Source organism: Antennarius striatus, chromosome 9, assembly GCF_040054535.1.
Source record: "Antennarius striatus isolate MH-2024 chromosome 9, ASM4005453v1, whole genome shotgun sequence".
In the NCBI taxonomy this organism is placed as follows: domain Eukaryota; kingdom Metazoa; phylum Chordata; class Actinopteri; order Lophiiformes; family Antennariidae; genus Antennarius; species Antennarius striatus.
The window spans coordinates 8,802,774-8,829,258 of NC_090784.1; the positions used below are offsets into that span (position 1 = coordinate 8,802,774).

A 26,485-nucleotide genomic window follows, 5' to 3' on the forward strand; every position below is an offset into this window, starting at 1 on the left:
TCGGGAAACAGTATCTTTTTTGAGCAATGCAAAAAATCAGTAAACAAATGACAGAAAGTGGTGTAATCATGTCCTGAAAAAAAATTAAAGTTCTCTGAAGGTTAACAAGGTGATGTAGGTGGAAAATAAAATACCAGGGATCCACAGAGTCCAGGCTTGCCTCAAGGCATGATGTTGAACTGTATTATAGGTTACAACTGTGTCAGCTGTTTTAAACATCAGCACTGAGGCAAACTATCGGTCAAGTGAATTTATCTCAAAATCAAAATCCTACTCTGACTAGACACAACTAGTGATATCATTGTTATATAATGCTGTGAAGTTCGCTGGTGTACAAAGGTTTTTTTTTTCTTTCCCATTTTGAGTATCTTTTATCTTTATGTTTGTGGAGTTTTGTGTCTTAAGTTGCACTTGTGTGAGCAGTCTAATGAACCCCATCATCAGACATCAGAATCATCATCAGAAAAAGTGTGCTGATAAAACAGTGTATTGTGGATGTTGCTTCTAATTTTACACAACAGCTTTCTCTGTGATGAACAGGACGGTGTGTTTTTTTGTCTATCTCTAAGTCAGACATTTTATATTATTTCCTACTCATAAAGGCATAGAATAGTACAGAGAAAGCGATGCACAGTCAAGTTTAACTGACGAACAGAAAGGAAGCTCTTGTCTTAGTCTAGTGCTTTGTGTTTGAATTCTGTTCTTTCTTTTTCAACTGCTGTGAACCCATCTTGTCTGACAACCCTGGTCTCTTTCACAAACACACTGTACACACAGCTGCAGTCAGAGGCAGAGGAGCCTTTTCATGCATGGTTCACTGTGCTTATGTAAGAGCACTACTTAAACCTGGTTACATCACATAACGGGGAGCACTGTGTCAGTGGGTCACTGTGCCACACAACTGCTGAACTGCAAACACACTCCATGTAGGGCCCTTCAGTCATCATGTTTGAATGGAGCCTCTCTGTGTGCAATCAGGCACATTTTGGAGGATTTAGTGAATCCTGTGTACACACATGTATTTACATGTGTTTGAACTAGTTGTGTCATAAAAAATAGGATAAAACAATTGACACTGGATGGAAAATATAACTATAATGATTTATAAATTTTAGAGATTTATAGACATCTTCCAGCCATTGCTTTACCGTTGGAGTGTCAGCAGAACAGCCCATCTCTGTCTCTCACTTTCTATTTCATGCATGCACAAACACCCTGGGTTTGGACGAGGGCACAGCCAACCACTCCCACTATGCTATACCTCCATCAACAACACAGAGACAGATGCAGCCAAACAGAGAGAGAGAGAGAGAGAGAGAGAGAGAGAGAGAGAGAGAGAGAGAGAGAGAGAGAGAGAGAGAGAGAGAGAGAGAGAGAGAGAAGAGAGAGAGAGAGAGAGAGAGAGAGAGAGAGAGAGAGAGAGAGAGAGAGAGAGAGAGAGAGAGAGAGAGAGAGAGAGAGAGAGAGAGAGAGAGAGAGAGAGAGAGAGAGAGAGAGAGAGAGAGAGAGAGATGAGGAGAGAGAGAGAGAGAGAGAGGGGAGAGGGGCGGAGCCTAGCTGCGCTGAAGCCGAGCCCCTCTATGCCTCAGCACGCAGAGTGGAACAGACGGCAACAGCCACACAAACACACTCCCTCCTCAGTTATATGCACAGTCACACACACGCCACACACATACACACACACACACACACACACACACACACACACACATACACACACACACACACACACACACACACACACACACACAAACACACACCACACATACATTACTACTACTAGTGCTGCCGCTGCCACCACCACCACTAAACGCACACACACACTCTTGTATGGACACAACCACACACTTACATACACTCACACACACTCACACAGTGACGGCTGACAGGCGCAGTGGGAAGCAAGCCGTCAGGGAGAAAGCTTGAGAAGAAAGAGAGGGATTGCAGAGGGGAAGAGAAGAAAAGAAGGGAGTTGGAGGAGGCACCTTGTGGATCAGAAGGGATTTTTCTCTGTGTGAGAGCACGTCTGGATAGGACTGTCTGCATGAGGAGTTTCTACCAAGGCTTTCTCTTTTTTGCTCATCCTCCTTACTGGGCTCCAGCAATATCTACCTATTTATCCCCCAGAACTTAACAAAAGAGGGAGGGAGTGAGAGAGGGAGGGAGTGAGAAAAAAGGCAGTCACAGCTTCAGCTCCAGACCACCCTCTCTCCTCCTCCTCCTCCTCCTCCTCCTCCTCCTCCTCCTCCTCTTCTTCTCCTCCTCTTACGGCTCCACATCCATTTGTGAGTTCATCGCTGATTCAACTGTCTTGTGAGGATAGAGCAGAGGACTGTGTGTGTTCTCCAGGATACAGCCCCTGGTGGGATCGGGGGTCTCGTCTGGTGTGTGTGAGAGAGGAAGAACGAAACAGGGAAACAGATAAACAGGAAGAGAGAAAGAGACGGAGAGAGACAAGAGTGAGTGACGCCGGAAAGGAATTGAGGGGCATGTTCAGGGCAGCAGAGAAGAAAAAGAGTGAGTCGGATTTTTAGAACAGAGAGTGCAGGGAACCGGGAACCAGATTCCATCCATTCCTCCCTCTTCCTCATTCTCTACTTGTTCCCTCTCCGTTAAACCTCTCTCTCCGTCCTGTTCTTCAGTCCTGTCTATTGTTGTATTGACTTCTGCTATCCTTTCACATCTTTCTTTCCTTACATTCCTCCTCAGTCGCCCCCCATCCCCTTGTTTGCAGCCACTCTGGATTCTCTGTCTCTCTTTCCAGACCCATGGGAGGAATGGTTTGGTGAGGTTCCCTTTGAGCGTCCAGACAAGTAGACAGACTATAATCCCAAGAACTATCTGCTCTTCTATTCATCTCTTCCTCTGTGCGTTTATCACACACACCTCAGTGAAAGCAGAGCGTTGTCTTTCTGCATCCTCTACTCTTGCAAATAGTCGTCTGAAGGATCCAGGCCAGCTCCTCGGAGTGAACGTACCCCATCAGTGAGCTTCTACCTCCAGCCTGCAGGACCTTCAATTGGATTCCAGCTACATGGGAAAACGTTTGGAGCAGCAGCCAATGTACCCCCACTATTACCTACTACTACCCCCATTATCTCCAGACCAAGGTAGGATGGTCAGTGATGGTGACCTATTTTACCCCTCCAGCTCAGAGGGAATACATCTGTTTATGTGTTGCACAAACACATTAGTTTTTAATCTTTTCAAAATATATCTGTCTCTATCTTGCAAAAACCCTGAATTGTGTAAGTTTTCTGTCTGCTGCTGCTTTACAAATTATTACCTAACATTTTCCATGTCTCATATTATGGCTTAAGATGTAATTGATAGTAAATTTTCAAAAGAGTCATATTCTGTTTGAGAATTCTTAATTTTATTGATTAGGAAATGACGTGGATGAGCCACAGGGATATAAATGCTAAAATTGTCTCAGAAGTAAGCAGCCAAAGTGGTTTAATGTTACTCTCCTCTATCTGTCAATGACCATATTGAGATATTGATGTCACTCAGCTTTTCCATTTCATTTCAAACTGAGTCCTTGACCCCATCCTCCCCTCTTCAACCTCACCAGCTCCAAGTTCAAGTTCAGGGCATGAGGCCCACCCTTTACTCAGCCCTTGTTTTCTCTTACTTTCCCCCAACACACGCGCGCACACACACACGCGCGCACACACACACACACACACACACACACACACACACACACACACACACACACACACACACACACACCAAACCCAACTCATATACAACCACGATAGCATGTTACTGATGTGACAGATGGAACCTGATTGACTAAGTTATCAGAAGTATAGAAAACACAGTTCTGTATTCTGCCTTTGTTCTTTCACCTTTATCCCCATGCAGATGACAATATATTGCTAAATCCTGATCAGTTACTCCTGTATCATCAGAACATTATGTCCTTTGTTTGATTCATGTGTGTGTTTTTTTCATGTAATAGAGTTAGGATTTGACAGGCTTGCTGCAAAATTTTGTAAAAATGTCTCATCAAAAAGAAAGAAAATAGAAGTTCAACAAAAGTGAAAGTGCAGGAGTTAGAAGCAAAGAGAACAGACAGATTATGCTGTGAGGTGGACAGAGAGTGGGAGGAACAGGTGAGAAAAATTATTGCTCCACACTTAAAAATATGTTGAACCATGAACCAAAGGCAGACTACATGATGCATTCACAGTCACCGTACGATTTCCTTTTCTTGATTCCAATCCAATAACTTATTACTTAGCAATCAGCCAATTTAAAGTTTGGTATTTATGTTTTTTCCATTCTGCTCATGATGCACACCTGAAAGCACGAATGTACACATGGAAATGTGTATTTCCATGTGCAGCTCCATAATTTAGGATTTTCGTCAACAAGATAATACTTAAAAAACAAATATCCACACTATTAACCAAAACTACTGAACACTTCAAAATACTTTAATTTACTACAATTATAAAGATTACCAGACATATTAAAGCTGGTGTAGATGGAACATGTAGAAGTCCATTAAACTAAAAATAGAACTTCTGTTAAAGAGTTAAATGATTTTAAGAGCTGATAAAATAAACGATATTGACAAAACATGACTGGCTGATAAGTATTATCTCAATGTTGGACAGAAGAATCTTCTGAATGAAATGAAAGAAAGGTTGTTGTTTTCATATAATTGTAATATTAAATCCAATCAAATTTATATTTTAGATGAAAGGCTTGATAAAAAGATGTAGTTGAATTTATTTTTTCAAGAATAACTTGACAAATATTTTTTCATGGTATTAAGCATGTCTCATAGCAGCAATGGATAAGTGATTCTGCAATTTTCAGTATCAAATGTGTATTTCCATTTAACTGGGATATACATAAGACATTGATGGTACTTTACAGCATGCAAACTGGACAGATATACAGGTATGTGTTGATCTCAGAACTGCACGTAGTCACATCTGGAGGCTATCTACTAATTATAATAATGTAATAAACATAAGCTGGAACTGTTCATTGATGCATTCATAAATGCATATTTGTGATTTACTTGTAATAAACAATTTCCCCATTGATGAGCATGCCATTTTTGGCTCCAACTGATTTTTTTAAAATGGCCAAAATGGAATTAGTCTTCAATTTGAAATAAAAAAAAATCCAAAAACAGACCGTTTTTGTGTACCATTTACTTTACTCTGAAAAGTGACTAGTGGTGAGACTGTCAACTATTCTCATTTAAAAAATATTCCTCTTTCTTTCTTTATTACTTTAATTTAATGTAGCAAATTGTATGCACTTGTTCGACAACTCAATGTGAACATATCATGTGTATCTGTCCCCTCATTTTACATGTTTAGATGTCACCATGTTACATAAGTCCTATGTCATCTAATTTCACTTAAGTATCTGCAGCAGGCATCTGGCCTAGACCATCCCTGCATCCCTCTATTGTCAAGGTTAAATCAAATTGGATCCTACCTTCCCTATAGTTTCCCTTCTATATGTTGGTGTTTGTGTGTGTGTGTTGTGTGTGTGTGTGTGTGTGTGTGTGTGTGTGTGTGTGTGTGTGTGGTGTGTGTGTGTGTGTGTGTGTGTGTGTGTGTATTTATTCACATACAAATACACTCTATATGTGAAAAAACCCTGTATCCTATATGTCAGCTTTTTAACCGTGACCGAGTCACTATGTCAATGTTTGTGTGAGAACGGAATATATTTGTTCACTTTTGTTGTGTGGCAATTCTAAAATGTGTGTGTGTGGGTGTGTGTGTGTGTGTGTGTGTGTGTGTGTGTGTGTGTGTGTGTGTGTGTGTGTGTGTGTGTGTGTGTGGTGGGTGTGTGGGTGTGTGTACGTGCATGTGTGCGTGCGTGCGTGTGTGTGTGTGAAAGAGCTTGAATCTGTGTGTGGCCTCTGAACAGTGACTCTCCTAAAACCATTTCAGTGCAGCTTGCTGTCATTAAAGATCTCTAGGTCCCAGAAGAATAGCTCCGTGTGTATGTGTGTGTGTGTGTGTGTGTGTGTGTGTGCATGCGTATGTTAGTGTGTGTGTGTGTCGGAGGCCCTATACAATAGCTCAGTTCTGTAGCTATATGGACCTTGACAACAGTCCATTGTTGATCGTCCCGTGTTGATCTCTGACTGTAAATATGAGATGTGTGTGTGTGTGTTGGCACATGGGTGCATGTGAATGTGTATGGCTTATAACCTCTTCAAAAAACTGCCACTTGTATCAATTGTATGGTCGTTTCATTTTAGTTGTTTTTCCACACTTTTTTATTTCGCTCTCCCTCTCTTTAACTCTTTCTCCCACTCTTTCCTTCTTTTTCTCACTGATCTGATTGGAGATGTAAATGGCCTCTTATTAATCTTGATTCCAGAGAGTACAGGCTCTCCAGTGGAAATCAATCATTTGTATATGGGTGTGTGTGTATGTGTATGTGTGTGTGTGTGCGCGCGTGCGTGTGCGCATGTGTGTGTGTGTGCGTGCGTGTGCATGTGTGTGCATGTGTGCGTGTGTGACCGTTTTCACGTGTACTGTATGCATGCGCACAAGTGTGCATGCTTGCTTCCTCATACACTGTCTAACAAGCACATGCAGCCACCATCACACAACAGGAGTTATGAAATCACTAGCTTAAGCTAACAGTACTCATCCGATTGACAGAGTGTGTAAATGTGTTTCTATTAAACTGAGAATGAGGATCGCTCTGCCTCCATAATGGGCTGTAGGTATAGTTAGCATACATTAGGAGGGTGTAAGGAAGGAGATCATGTCCTCTTATGTCAGCCTTGTGGCTCTTAATCATGATTGGTAAGAGGTTTTAAAGGGGATCGGTAGAAGGGTTAAGTCTGAAGCACGGCTGCATTGTTCCATTCTGGGTGTGATTTGGGGACATGTTATCAGAGCTGCAGTAAAGCTATTGCTCTTGTTCACAGCAATCAGTGTTTGAGATTTTCTTAATATCTTTAACTAGTTTCAGATGGCACATTTCTGCTGCTGAGGGGCATGAGCTGGCAAGCATTTTGTTAAGTTTTTAGTAAATAATTTACAAAATAAATTAGCTTAACTTGTGATCATTGGTGTGATTGTTTAAGCATCTTCCTGCAGTTGGGGTGAAATGTGTCATCACAGCAATTGTCACAGAATCTGCAGGAAAATTTGACATTTTAGTTTGATTTTAGAAGCACAGAGGTTTCGATCATGATGCACATGACTGCGTAGCCTTGCCAGAGTAATGCCTCTCGTGATGGAACAAACGTGAGGTTGTGATTACGTATCTGCTCTGCATCTGTGAGGCCATTGAACACATCTGGATTCAAAGTTTTTTTGCACAGTTCTCTTCATTTCACTTTGGGTTTTTTTGTCGTGTCTTCTAGTAATTGTCACACTGCCAAAAGGGTTTATTGGCAAAATTGGAAGGCTTTTGAAAAAACAAAAACCTACCATTCATGCTAGGGTGTCCATTTGACACCCCAGCACAAATGAACGTCTATGGCTGACTATGTCATCTTGTGATTATGTATTTTCTCCTATTTCAAACAAGAGTTGTTTGACTTTGACCAGGCATGTAATTTTATATATATATATATATATATATATATATATATATATATATATATATATATATATATATATATATATATATATATATATATATATATATATATATATATATATATATATATATATATATATATGGACACCCTAGCATGAATGGTAGGTTCTTATTTTTTTCAAAAGCCTTCCAATTTTGCCAATACAAACCAGAGCAGTATCCCCAGAAACCATTTTGGCAGTGTGGCAATTACTAGAATATATATATATATATATATATATATATATATATATATATATATATATATATATATATATATATATATATATATATATATATATATATACACACACACACATATATACATATACCTATATATTTTATAGGCAAATATAAATGAAAAATTCATTTATAGATGCCTATAAATGAATTTTCAACTGTATAGTGGGTAAAATGTAGAATAAAACGTTTTTTTGCTAGACTCTGAAGGTGATTGAGTGTGATTTTTGATCATTATCAGACAAAATTAAAAAATCATATAAACATCCAGCTGGTCACTTTCCTACAGATCTGTGTGCTAATTAGGGGAATGAAAAACAACAATAGTAATGGAATATGTGGAAACGCCTGGACTTCTAGAAAGAATTTAAAAAAAAAAAGTTTTCACATTCAATTCCGCTCTGTTCGATAAATGTAATCAAGGACTTGCACAGTTGTGATGAGATAAGGTCATAATGGAAATAGGCAGAGATGGACACACAACATGAAGATAATGCGAGGACACGACAGAAAACAGTCTTGCTGTTCTTCTCATTTCCTTCCTCCCTGTTACCTTGCAAGCTTCTGTTCCTCCTCTTGTTAAATACGAAGTGCTCCACCTTAGCAGAGGCATTGATCATAAATTATGCAGCACACATTCCACACACATATACAGTAAATGAACTTTATATGTGTGTAAAGTAAACAGAGGCATGTATTTTGCTGAGGCTTTGTTTTTTCTTGTCCATGTTTACCTTGAAGTTTTATACCTGACAATATGATCACCTGTCTATTGTTGAAGACTGGCTACTTTTTTTGAACTGAAGCTCTGCTCATCATAGCATCATATGCTAATATACAAAACAGCCTAAACTTGTCTTCTTCTAGTGCCCTCTCTAAACACCCTCACGCCTTTTATTCCCTCTCTCCTGCTCTCTCTCCCATACCATCTGTTCAGTTTACCAGGCAGGCCTGGGTAGATTTTTACTGCTTTAATGGGACTCTCCTAACCATCCATATATGTCCATTTATTATTCTGTCCTGTACTATTCTTGTCCCAGTACAGTAGACACTGACCAGTGCCTCACACTATTGCATAGGAGAGAAAAAGCTTCAGTGGGTCAGTCCATGCATGTACATGTAGGGTTGAGAGAGGCTCCTGCCAGTTTTCTAATAGAAACTATGTGTAGGAGTGGAAAAATAGGGATAGATGAGAAAAAAAGACAGGAATGAGAGCAGAGTGAAATTTATCAAAAAGACGACAGATGGTGGTGGCAGAAAGAATTCAAAAGAAGAAGAGATAAAGACCCAAAGGGAAATAAAGATCAGTGAAGGAGACAGGAGTTCTGAGCTGGGTCAGGGAATGATGGTGCTACTGCATTTTTAATAGTTGGCCACTTTGTAGCGACCCTTGTCTAATGGATTCTCTGCCTCTTAAAAGCTCCTGTCAGAGCTTTCTACTTCAAACAGTTACACCAAGGAAATTGCTGAGGGCTCCAATAATCCCTAACTGATCCTGGTAGAATGTCCAATGATCTGATATTGTCAGGGTGCAAGTTCTATTTATATTAATATGCAGATGTTTTTGGCAGCTCGTGTTTCGAGCTAACTTTACCCTCAGAAAGCTGCAAGTGAAATGCTGCAAGCCTTTAGAATGCCTGGTAAAGATTTTATTGTCGAGATGCAAAGGGGAGTTAAAAAGCATAAACCTTAGTTGTTAGCTACCGTAATTGTGACTTTGTGTGTCCTGGGGATAGAATAGCTTGTGTCTACACATGGCTGTGGCCTTTCAATGTACAGGAAATAATGTTCACACAACTCTTCTCTATGCAGGAAAGAAGAAATTGAAAACATTCTTTTAAAAGTTGCTATTTTAGTAAATGTACATTACAGTGTTTGCTCGTAGCTTAGTTTACAACAATAACTATATGTAATTATAATATTCTTTTAATGGGTAATTGTTGTTGGATGGTGTGAATGAGGCCTATGAATATCGTGTGTATGCGGTGCAGCTGAAGCTGTCTGCCTGAAAAAACTCACTGGCTTTGCTTGATTTGATGTCAAGATGTCATGGACACTAGTTTGCACTGGCATTGATGTGGAGTATAAAAACACCTGGTTTAGGTAAAAAAATCACATACGTGATTAGCTGACTTTTTTATACTCAAACCTGCTCACCCGTGATAATCCTGTGTCAAGCTGTTTACACATAAATCAGCCATGGGTCATGGGTCAGGAAGCACATACAGACAAACTTACAACTCTACATCTGTATGTGTCATGATAATTATGAATTTCACGACCTCCTCATTATACATACATTGAACCAAACCATTGAGAATGCTTGCTTTGTTCCTTGATGAATGGAATGACCTTTATCATAAAAGCAATGTGATTATACATTATTTCATCATTATATGTATCTACACGTATGAAAAAAATAAAAATCTTGTTTACAAGTTGACATGTAATATTAGAATACTCTGTGGCTACACATCAAATATACTATGTTGTTGTTTTTTAATTCAATGAAAGAATAACAAGAATAAGATTATTTACCTATATGCTCACTCCCTAAACCATGCTGTTATTCTGGCAATCAAAGTGAGGATCTGATCAGCCCATTTCCTTCTTGTTTTGTGTGATGTGGTGAGGTTTGTACTGGTACTGGTGGGCGACTGATCTCTACACAAGGGACAAGAGAGATAATTGAAAGAAGTGCCTGAGGGATTTCCCCCATATGTTGTTCCGGATCCTTGTTAGCTTTTGCTTCCTTTTATTTCTCTCTTGTCCAATCTCACTGTTGCTCATCTCCTCATGTCTGTTATGATTCGGGTTTTTTTTTTAAATCTCAGTTCAGCACAAATCAAAAATGTTCCAAAATGAAATCCCCACATAAATTTGAATTCCAAACAATTTCTGACCCTAAGGACATGACAGTGGTGACATGACCATTTGATCAGCCTTTTTAGTGCTTTTACATTTCACAGAATGCCTTTTAATAGCCTTCCAAGAACTGACTCCAGATTAATAAGCACTGACCTAGCACTAGTGAATAGACTCTAATTTTTAGGTGAATAAATGCGAAGAAGACTCCATTGATTATCTTGTGCACCGAAGCCTGGAATGAACCAGTTTCTTTCAAATAGCTGTCATCACTTGACTTCTGGACTTAATAGTAAGAGTTTGTGACATTTCTGTCTTTCTCTGGCTGCTGGTAGACACACAGTCTCAGTAAACACAATGTAGGTGTCGCAACAGCAATGAGTGTAAGTCTATAAATCTCTTTCCCTTGGTAGTGATAATCCTATTCTTGAAAAGACAATTCCCCTCTTACCCAACTGCAAAGACTGACCACTGCCTCACATTCCAAACTGAATCAATATGTTTGTGGGTTTTGGTTTTTTGTTTTTGTTTTTTTTGGGGGAGGGGGGGGGGGGGGTTGTGAGACATAGTGGACATAGTCACCAAAAAGCCAATATGACGAGCTTTAAATAGTTCATATTACAGTTAAACAAAATGCAATACATCTAACTGACAGATCCACTAGGAAACTTTTGACAGATTACACTAGGTTGGTATGGAAAATTAGCCCTCATTCCCTGAGGTTCCAAAGATGATCACATACAAAACACCCAATATTAACAGTCTCATCCCTTCAGTCAAAAGAATTATAAGAATTATAAAGCTCTCCAAAATGACTCCTTGTGTAAAACTGTCAGTGCCAATGCATACACTAAATATTTGAGCGCAGCACCAAAATAACACCATATGTACAGTGAAACCACGTGGGCATGTGCAGACTGGGAAGATGATGTGCCATCCTGAATTTTGCATCATGATTGTTTATGTAAAGAAAATGTTGTTTCATGTCATCATTTTTAAAATACAGTCAACCCTCGGTTTTCAAACATAATCCGTTCCAGAAGGCTGTTCGAAAAGCGAGTTGTTCGAAATCTGAAACTATTTTTCCCATTATAATTAATGTAAATAATTTAAATCCGTTCCAAGTCTAAAAAACAACTTTTTCTAAGTTTTTTTTTTTTTACTATTTTACACCATGAACTTCACTGTATACTGTTTACCATGGATAAAAAGGGGTAGAAATAGACACTGTGTTTTATTTTAATAAAAGATATCCTATCGAACTTTGAACACGAATGCGCTACGGAGGAAGCATCCCGGGCAGTTCGCTCAGCTCCCGAGTGAGTCGCGTTCAGGTACGCTCGGCTTCTTTCGGTTTGGTCGAGAGCTGAATTTTGGTCGAGTTCAGAGACGTAAAATTCTCGGATTTTCTGGTCGAAAACCGATTTGGTCGAGAACAGAAGTGTTTGAAAACCGAGGTTTGACTGTACTGCATTACTTAAAGTTCCACAACTCACCTTTACTGATAATAAACAACAGCAAAACAACGAAAATGATACATTCTTGAGAGGTATAAAAGCGCATTTGGGGAGCCCAGCACGCTTTGCCCTCTCCTTGACACTCTACTGTCTCTGCCTGCTTAAATTTGTGCCACTTCAGAGTACTCACAAGCACATTGGATGCATCTTTTGTATCCAGCAGAACCAATGGGGCTACTGCAAATATGAACAGACTCAGCTGCTCAACCTCTGTATTTTTTCTTTCTCAGTTTGATAGGAAAATATAAAGAAATTGCAGTTTGACTCTATAAAACTGCCACAGTGTTTGCCCTTACAGACAGTTTTAGCTGGGATACAGACACACTCTTGTCCCAGAGCCAAAGGTGGCTGGCCAGGCCAAACATCTCCTATTCCCTGCTAATGAAATCCTGGATAAAACTCCCTGCTCGGCTTGATCCCACACACTCACACTCACACTCACACTCACACTCACACTCAAACTCACACTTACACGCACACGCACACGCACACGCACACACACACACACACACACACACACACACACACACACACACACACACACACACACACACACACACACACACACACACACAAACACACACACACTACCCCTGCTGTCACAGCCAGGGATTATGCTAGGAAAACACTCCTTTTGTTGGGCTCCAGTCAAATCACTTTTTCAGACTCTCATGCTTTTATCAACGCTGTCTATGTGTGTGTGTGGGGGTGGGTGGGGTGGGGGGGGCATGCAATCCAAACATAGCCTGTTGCTGATTGTAGGGGGCACATCCAAAGCTAATGGTCACTAATGTGGATGTTACCATGTGTGGCAGGCCATCACACTGTCAGAAAGCAATAGTTTGTCTATGTCTTCAGGCCTGAACAATGTCATTTTCTAAAGAGAGTCCACCACTAAATCTTCGTATTATGCTGTATGTTGACAGTCTTGCCTTGTTTTTGACATTTCAACTTGACATTTACACTGACGCTTATAAATAAGGACATGTTTGAAGTCACACTTCCTGTGGGGATGTTTCTCCTGGGACTCGACCCCCTCTATGAAGAAATATTTGGGAAGTGTTATGCAACCACTTCAAGGTTTTCCTCACTAAAAGAACAACAATATTGGTCATTCACACTCAAAAAATAATAAATGTTATCTTCCCTGAGAGGATGGAAAGTATGTGATTACCAGGAAATATGGTTCATAGCCTACTATTATTTTGGCTAAAGCTAATTCAATCATGAAACGGATCTTTCCTTTGTATTTATTCTTTATTTTAGTAGTAAAATCAGCTTAAACATAACTAATTTAACTGTAAAATGCTATTTGTGCAGATGTTTTATAACAGGAGTTCATCCTTTTTGTTCTTTTGATAGAAGGATTATCTGACTGAATCGTGTAGATGGAGTTGAGGGAGAACTCTGAAATGACTGCCAATTTAAAGTCACACTTTCGTTCAGTAGCTGTTTATTTTCTGGGGTACCAGCTCTCAGCCTGGGAGATGGCCAGCTCAGTTGACTGGGCACAGATTGTTAAGCAACATTCAGCTTCTATTCATTCACACCACCAGCTCTCTTCAGAGACTACAATCTTTTTTAAAGTCCTGTGAGGGTGCGTTGTGGAGCAGTATGTCTCGGTGAGTGACTGCTCATGTCTGTGTGTGTGTGAGATTATTTGTGTGCACACGTGAGATGTGGGATTGTGTTTACTCCTGAGACACACCGAGATGAGGCAAGAATGCCAAAGTGAGAGATACACAGAGACCGACAATAAAGTGAAGTAAGGCATGAGCTAGTGTGTTTGTGTGCATGCACATGTGTGTTTCTGTCATGGGTGAAAACTAGCTTTGTAGTTCTTAGTGAAGTGTTGCTTTAAGTAGAAGTAGAGGGAGGAGATGGGATAAAAAGCCTGACTAGATTAGGTTGGCAAACACTACTGAGACATGCTGTACTGCCTGGCCTTTCAGCACGCTCTGCACTGAGAGTGTGTTTGGGTGTGAGAGACTTGTACTTGTGTGACGGCATTGAGGATGCTCGAATGGGGTTTGTGTGTGCAACTGTTGGATGCAATTACTCTGCTGCTGATATCAGTGAAGCTGTGCAATAAAGCACCGCATTAGTAGAGCCACCCCAGCCACAATAACAGTACTGAGAACACTAGTCTGTTCTGACATCACAACATGCTGTGCTGGAAGCACCACTGTGAAGTCAACTGGGAAAGGAGTGTTATCTACCATTCTGTACATCTGCATGCATATATTTCCAATTTTAATTCTGTATGTGAGAAAGATGGTGGATATACTACACATGACAGCTTTTTTCATCTTTAAAACTTTTAAAATAATTATAATCACATACTTTCTGCCCTTATGAGGCTGAATTTCTGGTTATTCAAGCTCTTTCACACAGACTCCCAACTGTTTAAGTCAGGCTTGACTCCAACAATAATAGTTTATTGGAAAACTCACTTCCAGACCTGTCTTTCCATGTTAGCCTCTTTGTGTGTAGCAGACTGACAGTTGAAGGTAAAAATAACATTTAAAGTGGTGTTAGATGCTTGAGGTGTACTTGACTTAACTTGAACAGACAATATTACACCTTCAAAAGCTTTTTCCGATATTGAATACCTATTCCACAGTTGGTTCGGAAAGTAGCCAGATCACTCTTATTATTAGCAAAATGTTTGTATAGTAAACTTCAACAGTTTTGGCATCTTTATTTTCATCAAACTGGGCATTAAAGCACAGCTGAATGAGTAGGAGTCCACAGGCTGTCTCATTTTGGCAGCAGCAAGGTGAGAGTTAACTGCTGAATAGTTTATATTGCAATAATTATATTGTCGCCTCTTTAAAGTGCTGCTCCAGCTGCACAACCATCCAGCCATTTCTGCTAAACCACTGGACAAAGAAGAAGTCGTTGGACAGCTTGCTGTAATACAACATTGATCTACATTCCTCATTGATTTAACTGTCTGTAGGAAAAATCAATACTCTTGGAGACAGTATGTTCATGTGCATATACTATCATCCGTCCAGTCATCTAGCCATGTATTCAGTGCATATCACTAACGATGCACTTATGCTATGCATGTCTGTCTGCATTTGCCTTTGCCATGCTGAAGTCCTTAAAAACACTCTGTACATTAAGAAAATGTTCTTTATCTACTAAATGGCGGAAGTGCTGAAATACTGCGCTGCATTAACGTGGTTTTTTTAATCAGAGCTAGACGTTTTCAGACTCTGTGGGTGTTTATGGTATTTTATGCTGTCAGTTGTGCTGTGTTTTGTTCAGTCTGTGGCTCAGGGTGATTCTCTTCAATACTTACAATATTAAAGTACTTTAACAGCACCAGAGTCCTAACTCTCCCCAAGTCTAAAATCACAGTACAGTACTCTCTAGCACATATTATTCTTTAGTTTTACTCCATCTGAATATTTTGTTTCCGTGTGTTAGGTGCTGTGTTGTCAGCTAGCTTCAACACAAAGAAATTAACAAATAGATTCCTTATTTAGAGAAATTCCAATTCTGCTGAATATTGAGTAATGGGCTCTCAATAACACTGCAGATTGGTTAAAATAAAACATGTAGGGGACCTGGCAATTCCACATTTATGGCTTTGGTAATCTTGAATCTTGTACAACACACACACACACGCACGCACGCAGGCAGGCACGCACACACACACGCACATGCACACACACACACACACACACACACACACACACACACACACACACACACACACACACACACACACACACACACACATCAACTGTCAACCGTTAGATTAGATGCAGTCCTGGCTCCGAGTCCAACAGGAGGAGCATTCAGCACACCGCTGTGACAGAAAGTACTAACTGTCACACTCTTACCAATACCAACCCTGGAATTATCCTCTCAGCAGAGGTGTCGCTCAGTCCTTTCTGTTGCTCTCAAGAGGAAATCAATGACATGGTGGACACTCAGTACAGAGAGAGACCAACTTGCATAAAAGGTCTACAATAAATAAAGATTATTTTCTGCTCTGCTGAGAATACAATGAGAAAGCCAATGTCACCCTATGATATCATTATCAGCCCGTAAGATTCAACATGCTTGTCATTTTTTACACATTTGTAGCTTTGTGTGTTCCACTCTGAAATTTTCATACCGATGAGTTAATATTTCATTCTGGATTTGGGTGATCTGAAATGCTGTACAGATTTGGATTTGACACTAAGAAGACAGAGGGGAAACTAGTCTTTCTTATTATCACACTGCTGAAAATTGATCCAGAGGATTACTTTCAAAAAGTCAATTATGAATGATATCTCACTATACCAGTACACAATAGCCTGCTATGACAGCAAAGGAATGGGGAGCTATGAGGATGTGAAGTAGGTGCCCAAAAAATAAAGAAGTACCGCTTTGCATCCACCTATATAAATGAGAGTGGCAGCACATATCATGTGCAGAAGACAATACCTTATGACGATGTGCTCTGTCCTGCTTGCGCCTTAAATTTAACTTGTATTCAAGGGAAGCAGGCATAGATGGTGATGGCTATGTTTTGTTGAAGCTGTCGTGTGGATTAAGCATTCAAAGAAGATGCCAGGTCAAAAGGAAGGCAGAGAAAACAAGAAAGAGGATTAAAGTGAAGTGATGCAAAGGCACAAAGCATCTTAGATAATTATGAGAGGAGAGTTCTTTGGCATACGTATTCCCTTCTCATTCAGGGATACAGCAGAGTTGCTTGAAGTACAAATTGAATTTATTCAGATCAATATGATTTTCATGTACTGTACTTGGAGTGCAATATTGCAGAGCTGTAGGGCACTGCAGCTCTTCAATATAGCATTTTTTTTCTTCATTATGTGGCTGGGTTGTTTTTTTTTTTGCCTAAAGATGTTAAATTATGTTCTTAATTGCAAAAATATAAAAATTAATCTGGTGCAAATTCTGCACCAGATACTGTGTCTACAACTCCATTTTTGCTAGTTTAATATCATAATCCGTGCCCATAGGGAGGTGCAAGCCACAAAGGAGTTGTGTTTAGCCTCTTCATTAATCATAGGTGTATTCTACGGACTATAATTTAAACCAGTGTTATGTCCCATTCCTTTTGAAAAGCCAGGTGTCCCTGCACCTGGTGCTTTACTATTTATATGATGGATTCAGCAAGTTTGTAAAACAGTTTTTTGCTGAGAAAATGAATGTGCAGGCTGCACGGTTGCGCAGTGGGTAGCGCTGTCGCCGCTCAACAAGGCAGGTCCGGGTTCAAGTCCCACTCTGTGTGGAGTTTGCGTGTTCTACCCGTGTCTGTGTGGGTTCTCTCAGGGTTCTCCAGCTTCCTCCCACCTCCAAAAACATGTGCTTCAGGTTAATTGGCCACTCCAAATTGCCTATAGGAGTGAATGAGTCAGTGTGTGTGTGTGTGTGTGTGTGTGTGTGTGTGTGTGTGTGTGTGTGTGTGTGTGTGTGTGTGTCTGTGTGTCTGTGTGTCTGTGTAGCTCCACGGTACATTGTCATCGTGCCCGGAGTTTGCCCTGCCTCACGCCCTCAGTCAGCTGGCCCTGTTCGGAAGATGAATGAATGAAATTAATGTGCTCCTCTGTGAAGGAAGAAAAAAAATTCCACCAAAACCTTGAAGTGAATCTGACATGGGAAAAGATAGGGATGGGCGTGTCCTCGTTATTTGTAGAACTACATCCACACAATGCCAGAAGACATTAAAACGATCTTCAGGGCAATTTTGTCGCTTAATTCTATGAACGCTTTTTTCTCCCACAATACGGCAATGCACCAATAAAGTGACTCCACCTATGACTAGAATCAAAACGCCAATGGACCAGTGACCAGTGATGATGGCAGGTGAGGCACAGCCTGAAACCACTGGGAAAAGGCACGAAGTGAGACATGCAGTTCTCTTGCTTCATGGTAGGGGGCGCTGGTGATCCCAGGGATACGACCAAGGATTTTTCGTCCTCGGCCGTAGAAGTAACAGCAAACTGGTGCTGCCATTCATTTGTTTTCCACTCGCCTTGCCTTAGTATAACAAAAATTTTTGATGCTTTTGTTCCGAAGGAGCTGCGTTATGTTATGTTTACTTCATTTATAAGTAAACATAACATATAAAAAATGTGTAGTTATCAACATAAGTTTTTTAATCAAATGTGCTTATTTGTGTATTACAGTTTGTATGTGTAAATAATTCTGCTATGAGACTTTAAAAATAACCCACTCACTGTTTCTTATTAAATGGTGAATAAACTACACTGTAGGTCACATGTTTGTAAGCATCTTCATCTGATTATGAGGAAATTGGTGCCTCACCAGCCATGAACCTCACCGCACGTCACTGCTATGGACACACTAATGAACAAGTACATTTTTTATTAGGGCTGTGCCTGAAAATGTCAGTTGTGTTAGTCAGATACTCATAATGACAGTTTGTGCCTTGCTTTGTTATTAGAGCTTTGCATGCCATAAAGCTAAAAACAGTCACACAGATTTTGTAGCATACAATCTGAACTCCTCAACAGTCAATCCAGATGAATTACAGATTGAGTACCAAACCCAGACAGAAGGGAAATGGTGCTTACAGAAGTAGAGAAGCAAAACAGAGACAAAGCAACAGAGGGAAACTTGTGTTTTCTTCCGAAGTACAGCCACAAGCTGTTGGTCTCAGTCTGCCAACCAAACTCAGCTTTCTAGATAAACTCTGTGTGTGTGTGTGTGTGTGTGTGTGTGTGTGTGTGTGTGTGTGTGTGTGTGTGTGTGTGTGTGTGTGTGTGTGTGTGTGTGTGTGTGTGTGTGTGTTCATAAGCGTAGCCAAATCAAGATCTTCAGATTATCATGACCAGTGGCACAGAAAATTAGAGGCAAGTGTAAAAACGAGCATAAACGAGAGATAAAAAAGGGAAAAAGTGGCTGTAGGGAAAAATATTTGCAATTATTACACCCATTATTACAGGTTACAGAGCATTAAGTGTTTTATGTTCTCCTCGAATCTGTACACAGCAGCATGTACTCACATGCTCAATCCCGGTGTCCTGGTCTAGAACTCCATCCTCCTGTTTTGCTTTCTCCTGTCAATGATTCTCCCCCTTCCTCCTCTACTATCAAGAAAGGGTAATCCCTCATGCAGCTAATGTGCTGTGACATTTTATCGTACAATAGGATTTGGAAGACACAATGTTTTCTCATAGTGCTCAATTCTCATAGTGCTAAGGTCTCATTGATAACATCACAGTTTTGGTGATTTTGGACCGTGGCAACTCTTGGGCAAGTTTTATCTTACCTCTGAAATCCTGCTCTCGAGTTGGAAATTCACTGGATAATAATGTAGACTCAGGTGACATTTTAGGGGTTGGTAAGCCACACTAATTGCACACAGTCACACAACATCTTGAATCCATAAGTATGCCTGTAATTAGATAACGATAGTACATATAACAATGTGTCAGTCGCCATGACCGTTTCATGTTTTCTGAGTGGAGACTGGTGCTGTCAAAAAAAAACCATTATTCTAAGAGAGTGCGGTTTATTTCACACATGTTATTGGATTGCCCCAGCATTGTGCGTGTGTGTGATATGAAGTATTTGACTTTTGACAGTGTAAAAGAAGGTGTAGAATTGTCTCTGAGAATTGAGCCAGCATTTTCATGTTTTACTCAAAAATAGTGATAAAAGCAAATTATTTGTTGGGCTCAATGTAAGGATGGCATATTTTTTGATATCATCCTTTTACATCGGTTGAAAAAGTTCCATTTGCACAGGGAAGAGGAAACGCATCGAAACACACACATCAAAACTTTCATGGGTTTTTTTTAATTGAAAGTTTACATTTTAAATTTAGCAATTACATTTTGTGGTCTTTCATTTTTCACTAGCTTTCACTCCCATTGGCCACAGTAGTGGCACAAATATTCCACTGTGCAATATATTCTCACTCTTCCCTTCAGAAGTAATAGAGCACCATCCGTGTAGCTGATGAGGTCCTCCTTTTGCATTTTGTTGATCAGACAAGCTTTGAATATAAAATGAAGTGTTATAGGTGGATTGATTGTCTCAATGTTATATTAATGTGGAAAGTCAGGGTGTGAAAGGTGATACAGATAGCAGGGCTTCCCTTTGGATCTGCTGAAGGCTCAACTCACCGACACAGCTGATGTGGGAGGAAGGATGTGGGGGTGGTAAATGTGCTCATCAACCTTCAGGCACAGATGCAGAGTAATGTTACCAGAATGCCTTCAGCTGGACAGCACTTAGTGATGGCAGGGCTGCACAGGATAAATGTTAAATACTTTGCTCATGATTCATTTGAGATTGTTCTTTTTCTTTTCCCCAACAAAGCATGCTGTTATATGACAAAGGATAAGAGCGACACGTTCCTCCTGTTTTAGCTTTATATATCTTTATTCAGCTCTCCATTAATGGGTAGCAAGGTTGTTTTTTTTACTATACTGTAAGCACCTTAGCTGAAGAGGCAAATAACAAGGTTGAGAAACAGACAATACTGAAAAGTTTGCAGAATTGCTGACACTGGAAACTTCATTCTCTGCTTTTGCTTTATGATTTAATATACTTAAATTTAAACTTTATTTCATAGAATACAAAGATTTTTTTTTTCTTATCTACATAAGGAGAGTGTGGAAAAGAGGTGAAGAAGCGTGTACAGGCAGGATGGAACAGGTAGAGAAAAGTGTCCAGTGTGATGTGTGATAGAAGAGTTTCTGCTAGAATGAAAGGAAAGGTGTACAAAACTGTGGACCAGCGATGTTGTTTGGTCTAGAGACAGTGTCACTGAGGAAAAGACAGGAGACAGAGCTGGAGGTAGCAGAGATGAAGATGCTGAGGTTCTCTCTGGGAGTGACCATGAAGGATAGGATCAGGAATGAGTACATCAGAGGGACAACACATGTTAGAGGTTTTGGAGATAAAGTCAGAGAGGCCAGACTGAGATGGTTTGGACATGTCCAGAGGAGAGATAGTGAATATATTGGTAGAAGGATGCTGAGTTTTGAACTGCCAGGCAGGAGGCCTAGAGGAAGACCAAAGAGGAGGTTTATGGATGTAGTGAAAGAGGACATGAACGTAGTTGGTGTGAGAGAAGAGGATGCAGAAGACAGGGTTAGATGGAGGCAACTGGTTCGCTGTGGCGACCTCTGAAGGGAAAAGCCGAAAGGAAAAGATCTACATAAGGCCTATAAATAAATCTTGTTGGCACAGAGTAGGATGAAGACAAGCCCTCTCTTTAATTAGACATTGAACTAAACTGTGTTAATGAGCCGACCACATGACAATAATGACTTGCCCTGTCCACTGTCTCCTGATTATTGAAACCACAGTGATCCCTTGAGTCTTCAAAAGGCAAATTTAACTCATGAATTTTCATCTGCACTAACCCAAAATTATCAAATGAGTGTCTTTAATCTTGCTAAAAACTCACTGCTGGACAAAATGTCTCCCTCAGCTAAATGCAGATTATCACTGAAGTGAACCGAGTGTTTATGGAACTAACAACCATGCAAGGGGACTATCGTCTTGTCATTTTGATTTGCCGTAAGATTTGTTTTGAGAGCGTGACAGCGAGTGTGAGACAGATAGAAGCCAAGACGTGTCACGCCCAGATTCATGAGACGGGGTGTTGGCAGCCCTGTTACTGCTGTTTTGGCTGACTATGCTATACCTGGAGGGAACTCGATTCAGCCGCCGTTACACTGTAGCCAATTTAGCTGGAGCACAGCTGCTACGAGCCTCCCCGGGGTTGGGTGTGTGTGTGTGTGTGTGTGTGTGTGTGTGTGTGTGTGTGTGTGTGTGTGTGTGTGTGTGTGTGTGTGTGTGTGTGTGTGTGTGTGTGTGTGTGTGTGTGTGTGTGTGTGTGTGTGTGTGTGTGTGTATTCCAGGATTAAGCCACACCATCAATTAAAGCCTCTGACTGGTTTTTAGAGGATAAATTATTAACAGCAGAAGCGACCTCTCTGGTGGCCTTTCCTCCCTCTTCTGCTGTCCTCCTCATTTCGTCTTCAGCCTCCAACATTTCATCAAACACTTCTTTCTCTCCTCTCAAAATAATTCCTCCCTCCTTGTTCTTTTTTTCTATTTTATGTCAGTTTTGCATTCATTATTCAAAACTTTGTGTTAGTTCCCTCCAGAAAAAGAATATGTAAAAAAAGATATTATTGTTTCAAAAACTTGTACATTTTAAAATTTCATTCTTATGTTATCAAACATTGGTGGAATATTTTTGATGTTGTTGAAATTCCTGAACTCTCATCTTTTGAAGTTAGTATAGATGGAGTGTCAAAGACAGTGATGTTCTCAATTACCAAAATAGAAATAGTACAAATTGTGGAAATCCACAGCAATTTTCTTTTTTATGGTCAGAGGAGAAAGACTGAATTTCAGGAGTTGTTTTGAATTTTCTATTTTACAAATAGAACATGCACAAAAATCTTTTTGTCCATGTTCTAAAACCCGATGAGGAAAAATAATTTTAAAAAACCCCAAAAAAACCAAGACATAGCCAGTGCCTGAACTCTAAAATTGTTTTGAACATCTAGTTTTTGATTGGAAGGGTCACAAAACAAGGGTTTTTTTCATCAGGAATCATTATGTTCTGAAGGAGTGTGCTAAAATTTTCAACGTATTCCATTTCGAGATGACAGTGATGAATGAAAATTGTGCTAAGAGACCTATGAGTATTTTAATGTAATATGAGATGACAGGATTACAGATTCCCGTATTTACAGCATCCGATTCATAAATTTCTGAGTGGGATGCTGTAATTTAAATTGGCTGTGTCTTTCATAATTTCATATATTTTATATAATTTGATTAGTTTACTTTCCATCTAATTAAAATGTATTGTTTCATAAATTTCGAGAAAACCCTCAGAAAATTATGATGTGCGGTCTTGTTTATCCATATCTGAAAACAATAAATACAGGATTCCAAGAGTGTTTTCAGACTCATTTTGTTTTCTACAGTTATGTTTTTTTGTTTGCTTGTTTCTTAGCAGGATAATTTAGTATACCATTTAATGACATTTTTTGAGTCGTAGGATGTGGCTCTTGGAAAAATCTTACTAATGTTTTCAAAGTCAAAAATTTATTCGTGATCCAACATGTCATCTGACTCCAGAATTTTTTTCACAATTGTTTACTATTATGAGATAGGGGCAGTTAGACTGCTTATTTCACTGACTTCTTGGATCATTCCATCAATGTTTTAACAACAGAGACATCTACGCAAAATCTAACAGATATCATAAATTGATCTAGATAAATTCTTTATCCAGATTTCTGGCATCCAGTAAATTCATAATTGTAAGATAACAAATAATACTATATATATATATATATATATATATATATATATATATATATATATATATATATATATATATATATATATGCAGACTGTCAGAAGACTCTTAACTTCTTAAATGCAACTTACAGAAAGCTGACCTGTCTTTGACCTGAGGGGTTTGTCCTGTCACATTATTCCTAATTATTTTCTTTTAAAAACAAATCAATTTTCTTTTTTAAATGTTATATATCAATTTTTTGCCGTGAAAAATGAAAAAACAAAGTCTAATCATTATCGTGGCCTTTCTTTTGTGGCCTCTCTTTTATGATATTGTGTCTGTAGTTACATGAGCAGCTGATGGGCTGATCTCTGTGATATTTCTGTGTTTGCTTTCATTGAGTACATTCATAAACCTATGGGTCGAGGATATATTTCAGCCTCTGTGCTGCAGCACGGAGCTGCATTCGCCCTTTTCTCCCTGTGCTCAATACCAAAGCATGTCAGTCAGTAATGGATACTTTTAACATTTTCCAGGTAATTTGATCATGGACTCAAATCAATCCAACACACACACGGGCTGATCTCTGAATAGATCATTTACTGTTCCTCCTTTTTCTACCATTGTTTTATAAATGGATGAACCATGCCTCTTTCGTGATTTGATGAATGGGTCAATACTACATTTTAAATTATAAATGTGTAGTGCTCTGTACCATCTTTCACAGGGACAAAAGAGGAGTAAGATCTGAAGTGGTACCTTTAGGTATTTAACATAGGGGTTGCCTTATGGTGACATTCGGTATCCTAACAATGGATTTCCTTGCAACACACTGGAGGTGCACCCAGTCCCAGTACTATACTGGTACAGTGGCTCATCATAATCCAAATGCAGTTTTTTTGGCATCTGACTATTCATATTCAGTCAGCATTCAATATACGTGAAATATAAATCATGCATTAAATTCCAATAGTTGAAGTACCTTTCTGAAAGGCACAGCTTGTAGTTCTTGTGTATTTGTTTCACCCACTTTTATCTTACATGCGTCCTATAATCTTCCGCCTGAGATATAATATCTGCTTGAGCTCTGCCTTTGTCACCCCACCACCACCACCACCACACACACACACACACACACACACACACACACACACCGATATCCTCGGGTCATCATCTGAGCTGGGTTTGAATTCCACTCAGTATGTTCTTACACCCTGATCCCTCCCAACTCCTTTCCCCCCTCCTTCTCCTTCTCCCTTTCCTAGAATATTTGCTCCTCTCAGATTTGATGGAAGGAATTTAATTAGAGCACAGAGGGACACATAAAGGAATGAGGGACTTGCCGTAGAAAGGAAATACAGTATAGGATTAATGAATGGCCAGTTACAAGGAGAGCTGAAAGGAAGAAGCGCAGTGTTTTTAAATCATAGTTGGTCGATCAGAAGGAGGGAAGCCTATTGAGCCTTGTCACAAGAGGAGACTAGACCTTATGTAGATGAAGGAATTACTGGTAAACCCTGAAGTATCCATGCAGACTCACATGAGTTGAATAATCTGAAGACGCCAATACACTATCACATGTCTGATACTGTTGGATTCTGTCTGCTACCGCAGCTCAATGTGATGAACCCAAACACAAGTTCCTGTTTACTTTGGTTTGTTATGACTTCTGTTAGTGTAGATAAATAATAGAAACGATAAACCTTGGATGTATTTTAAACAACAGTAAATTATCCCTCCCAGTACAGCTTTATCCCTCAGTAGTTATGGGATAGAAGTGTGTTTATTAACTTGAACATGTTTTGCTTAAAAAAAATTACAAAAATGAGTTATCTCGAGGTCAAAAAAAGTATTGAGTTGCTCATGCTGATATTTACTTTCTGATTGTTCGCATTAATTGGCAGTAGTAGCCAGTGGACCAGCCAGAAGTCAGAAGCTGGGCCGTACTGGCAGACAGATATAATACCTGTTGAGCAGAATTGATTTAAAAAGTCTGACGGAGTGAAGAGTGAAGTTGCTTAGGGGGGATAATGACAGTGTTTGCACTTAGCTTTGTTTTCATCCAATAAATATCTTAGACATTATTTTTGGTTATAAAAATGGAGAGAATAGAACCATTAATAGGGTAAAAATCTGTTGTTGACTGTTAAGAACAGACATCAGAGAAGTTTTGTGTCCTGCATCCATTTTGCATCTTATCCATTTCATGAAAACTGAGTGTTCACCTTCTGCAATTGATATGCCAAACAGCTCCCCCTGTCTCCGCAGCAGCTCAGCAAATGTCATGTATCTAGGCAATAAGGCTGCTGCAGTGCACATTACTCTATATGTGTTGTCCTGTAACCTGCTGTTTAGCTGCTTTATCTGTCTATTCAGAGTAACAGCCCACATTAGCCCTACATCTGATACCCTCAGCTAAGGTTTTTGCCAGAGGTCACCACAGTGTCAGTCACAGCTACAGTTGATTTCTATTTTTTCAATCTGTACAATCTGTTATTTCTGGTTCTATCAGGCAAATGCAGGCTTGTACACGCAGAGTAAGGTTGTCTGGGCAAAATGCTGACAGGAGTTACAACATATATATCGTGCTTTGAGCAGCCACAACCCAACCCACTCAAAGTCACAAAATCATCTTTAAGAGAAGCAGTACGATTTTTGTGATATAGCAGTCCCAGGAAACCTTGACATTCTTGGTAGAGTCTCTGCTTTGTGGATGACAGACGTCTCGTGGCTCCGACAGCTCTGCTGAGTCACATCCTTCCTGCGTTGACCCCAGGCTGCTTTCACTGTCAGTCGACACCAGTGAAGGCCTGTCTGTTTTGGAGCTTGACCACATTAATTGTGTGCCCTGGTTCACTGTAACATCAGCACTGTGGTTGCATCAGGCATCTATCCATTCTGTCGAAGTAGTTTCTTGAAAAAAACAAGTGCAGCTACTTGCTACTCTTCTCTAACATAATGGTACTAAAATGACCAACCCTCCTTTAAATTTTATTCAAAG

At 39.7% G+C, this 26,485-nt stretch overlaps 1 protein-coding gene across 5 annotated transcripts in view; it reads left to right on the forward strand.

The window, feature by feature from the left end:
* The first annotated feature begins 2,270 nt into the window (after positions 1-2,270).
* The window catches only part of LOC137602135 (RNA-binding motif, single-stranded-interacting protein 3-like), a 139,245-nt gene continuing 115,030 nt past the window's right edge, over positions 2,271-26,485 (forward strand). The window contains exons 1-2 of one of the 5 annotated variants that reach the window (XM_068324749.1): positions 2,271-2,285; positions 2,938-3,110. The gene's annotated coding sequence lies outside the window, so the exon portion shown is untranslated. The other 4 variants (XM_068324746.1, XM_068324748.1, XM_068324747.1 and 1 more) reach the window with 4 other exon arrangements.